Source organism: Rhagoletis pomonella, unplaced genomic scaffold (genome assembly GCF_013731165.1).
Source record: "Rhagoletis pomonella isolate Grant_MI unplaced genomic scaffold, Rhpom_1.0 Rhpom_scaffold_00007, whole genome shotgun sequence".
Taxonomy (NCBI): domain Eukaryota; kingdom Metazoa; phylum Arthropoda; class Insecta; order Diptera; family Tephritidae; genus Rhagoletis; species Rhagoletis pomonella.
In genome coordinates this window covers 20,369,411-20,374,147 of record NW_023458561.1, presented here as the reverse complement: position 1 = coordinate 20,374,147, position 4,737 = coordinate 20,369,411, and positions in this window count along the sequence as shown.

The following is a 4,737-nucleotide window of genomic DNA, read 5'->3' as shown; positions in this document are numbered from 1 at the left end:
AAGGATTTGAAGCTTTTAGTTAGGTTTTCCTTATTATAATAGTAATTAATTGGCGCTTACACATATCTTATTTTTTGGCCGAGCTTCTCCCCCGATTTGTGGCGTGCGCCTTGATGTTGTCACACAAATCGGAGGGATCTACAGTTTTACGCCGACTCCGAACGGCGATTCAAATTAATTTAAGTTTTTTGTATAACTAATTAGTGAAGTTGCAAGAAAATCAATTTACATAAAAGACCAACTGAAAACTTTGCTTACTTAACCAAAAGGATTTTTTTTTATTATGACGTTCTTCCAGCAAAAGAGTGATAAGTTTGGGCGAGAAATCTGAAAAGCGAGGCCAAATCACGCATTTACCCTTACAAATTCGCATTTCCAAAATGACGCAGTTCAACACATTCAAACAAAATCACGAAGCAAAAGCGTTTCAATTTCTGAGCTATTTTATTGAACACGCTCAAAAACAAAAGCCCCTCAAAAGCTTTTGTTCTTTTACAAAATTTCAAAATTAAAACATTCGCAACGAAATGAATATATCTTCGATATTTGGCTATACAAATTTTTAATATTACATAACTTTGCACATTTTTAGTTTAATGAACAAATAATTTGCCCTGTGTGTCCAAAACGTGTTCAACAATATAATAGATACAGTAATTGTCAGGGTTGGACAAATTGCACTAAATCGTAAATTTCACAACCGCTAGTGCATTTCAAATTTCACTAGCATACACGGTGAAAATTCTATTTCACTCTCACTATCGGGTTAGCGTTAATTACACTAGTTTGAAAAGTAGACGACTTCGTTTATTTGGGAACCAGCATTAACACCGATAATAATGTCAGAATCGAAATCCAACGCAGAATCATTATTGTCAACAAGTGCGACTTTAGACTGAGAATTAAAATCCTCTTTCGCCGTACAAAAATCATACTTTATAAGTCACTCATCGTGCCTTAGCTGATGTATGATGCGGAGGCATAGACAACGAAAACTTCTGATGAAGCGGTTCTTGGAGTTTTTGTGAGAAAGATTCTGCGAAAGATTTACAGGCCTTTGCCCGTTGGCGATGGCGAATAACGAATGGAGCTGTATGCGCTTTACTTAATGGCTACGCTCTGAAAGTATTCAACGCGGGTCGCGATGTTGGTAACAGAGGAAGAGCAAGGCCTCCACTGCGTTCGAAAAACTAGATCGAGAAGGACTTGGCTTCATTTGGCATTTCCAGTTAGCGTCAGTCGGCCCAGAAGAGAAACGACTGGCGTGATGTTTTGGACCCGGTCAAAACCGCTTAGGCGGATACAGCGCCAATAAAGAAAAATAAGTGTTCCAAGTGCACATTTTTTTCATAAGCAACTTTTTTTTGTATGTTTATTTAACTCTAAATTCGTACGAATATCACGTCCGACATCATGGAAACACCCATATGTTACTATACCGAATTTTGACGGAAAATCATGATGCTTAATATACCTATGTATGTATGTATGGTGAACTAAAGATCTCCTCCTTTAACATTCGATATTAGTGTAAAGTTTATGAGACGAATATTTGATATGTGAGTAAAATACTAGTACTTTTAACTAAATCTAATTTTATGGCTTTGAACCAACTTAACACTTTTTTCCACTCAAAAAGTCTGCAATTTGTCTATTTACTTTTTAATGACCATATGAATGTATATGCATGTAACGTAAAAAATTTCATTCCACAGGTAAGAAAAAAAAAGTATAAATAAAATGCCATACTGACAACAAATGGCAGCGCCATTTAAATAATTACAGTCATCATTAAAGCAAACTGTAACAACCTGTCTGCATTCGAATTTGCATTTGCATAGAACAGTGGCGACAAAGCATTTTACAAGTGCATAAATGCACACCGAAATCGTTGTTTTAAGTTGTGATGACAGGTTTTCTGCGCAAGCGCAACGATCTCAAACTGGGAGTGGGCGTGAGGTGGCAGCTACGTTTCAGTGCACATGAGTAAAATATATGTAGTTTATTACCGTTAAAAGGTGTCAAGAAAATCCATAAATCTACAAAGCGAAAAGAGCAAAACTATGCAAAAGAGCTAATAAATGAAGTATAAGCAGATTACGGTTATTATTTACATGAGGTTTCTGATGATTTGTGTTTATATTTTTTTAATAGAAAACTGGTGCAAACATTTACTGACTTCATCAGTGTCGGTCGTGTCGGTTTTGGTTTTAGTGTTGCCGCAGGTAAACACAAAAATTTTCGTAACTTAGCGTTTTCGCAGTTATTTTCAATATTATTATTTCATTTATTTCATATCAGTTTGTTTAAATTATATTTTCCATAAGCGATGTTTTATTTTGTTTTTGTAAACAATTTTAATATTAGTTATCTCTTATATGTACGAAAATATTTATGTATGTATGTACCAAGGGCGTAGCCAGGATCTGATGTAAGGGGTGTAAAACGAAGTATACTTGTTAATTTTTATACCTTTCATGAGCATGAAATGGTATTATAACTTTGGTCCGATGTTTGTAAGTACCAGAACAAAAAGAGATAGGCCCATTAAAATGTATACTTATATGATCAGAACGTCGAGCTGAGTTGATTTAGCCATGTCCGTCTGTCCGTCTGTTTGTATGCAATCTAGTCTCTCAGTTTTCGAGATATCCGTATCAAATTTGGTAGGTGGGTGTATTTTTATAATGTATTAATCATTTGTCGGAACCGGCAGAATCGGACCACTATAACATATAGCTCCCATACAACAGATTGTTCAGATATGAGATTTTTCGTTATAACTTCTCCATTTATGCAGCTACGAACATGAAATTTTGCAGTACTTGCACCCATTATCAACAGAATACTTACAGTGAAAATTACAAAGATCGGGTCACTATAACCTATAGCTCCCATACAACTGATTGTTCAGATATAAAATTTTTCGTTATAACTCCTCCATTTATATAGCTAGGAACATGAAATTCCGCACTATTTTCAATAAATATCAACAGAAAACTTACAGTGAAAATTAAAAAGATCGGGTAACTATAACCTATAGCTCCCATACAACTGATTGTTCAGATATGAGATTTTTCGTTATAATTCATCCATTTATGCAGCTAGGACCATGAAATTTCGCGCTGTTTTCACTCCTTATCAACAGAAGACTTACAGCGAAAATAACAAAGATCGGGTCACTATAACCTGCAGACCCCATACAACTGATTGTTCAGATATGAGGTCTTTTATCATAACTCCTCCATTTATGCAGCTAGGAACATGAAACTTCGCACCATTTTCTCTCATTATTAACAGAATACTTACAGTGAAAATAACAAGGATCGGATGACTACAACATATATCTTCCATACATCTGATTGTTCAGATATGGAGTTTTACTGTAAAACTTCTTTATTTGAACAGCTAAAACCGAATTTCGTAAGATATTTTATAAATAATAATACAAAGTCTACTGAGAAAATCATCAAAATCTATGCTGTATAAGCTTTATCTCCTATAGCACTGATTGTTCAGATACCAGTTTTTGCGATATATCTTCTTTATGTAGGAAACTAAACCCAATAAATTGTGTTACCGGTTTACATACCGATCACATAGCAGTGAAAATCACTTAGATTGGTGCCATATAAAGTATATCTTCCATACCTCTGATTGTTTAGATGCGATTTTTTATATGAGTATGTAACTCCTCTATCAATGTATGCACATGTATTCAAAAGCAGTAATCTGTCAAAGTAAAATTTGCAGATGTTCATGAAAGGTATGAAGCCTTCGGCATAGCCGAAGACAGCGCTGCTCTTACTTGTTTTTATATATTTTTAATTTAATAATTTTTACGCAATAACAAACGTCTCGGATTTTCAGCAAATTTTTCGATTATTTCCTCCTGAATCATCTCGCGGTTTTCGGTAACGAGTTTTCTATGAACGCTCATGAGGTATAGTTCGGAAAGCCTTTCTTCTCCTGTTTTGCTTCTGGGCCAAGTTTTTACTCTATGAAGTGTAATAAACGATCCATCCACAACATTGTGCAAACTTTATTTTTTTATATGCTGTATGCGGTAGATTTAAATTTATTCAACAAGACACTACATATATCTGTGTTCGTCAAATAAAGTAACCTAAATCGGGATAGGCCATTTTCCCTTTAAAACGATCAGCTTTCTATACTAAATATATACAAAGCTTAAAAGAGCTTTTCCAGCGGACAGGCTCGTGCCCACCGCCACTTTAAAGCGATATTTCATCTGGTTCCAAAAAAATATTTTAACGATTAGTAGCCATAGGTGTAATTCAAGATGCCATCTTAATAGAAACTTCATACAAACATAAAATTTTTCAAGGGAAACTTTATATTTTTTAATTCAAAGTCAAACCTTCTAAAGTCACTTAAGCTACTTTAATTGACGGGCGCAGATATGTACATACATATCGTACACCTATGTAGATCTAAAGCACTCAAAAAATGTGCACTTTTTTTTTTGAATAAATAAATCCATAGGACTGCACTACAATGAATGAAAATATTTTTTCTTCATGATTATATACGCTAACTAAAAAACGACTGCTACATCTGCTGTTATATTATTTGCGTCGAATCTGTACGATTCACAAGCAATCATATTTCCCGATCTGTATTTTGAGTTACTTTAATTGAAACTGCCGCCCACCGCCCCCATTCCTTACTCCTTACTGGCTACGCCCTTGGTACATACATAGTTCAAGTAAGGTG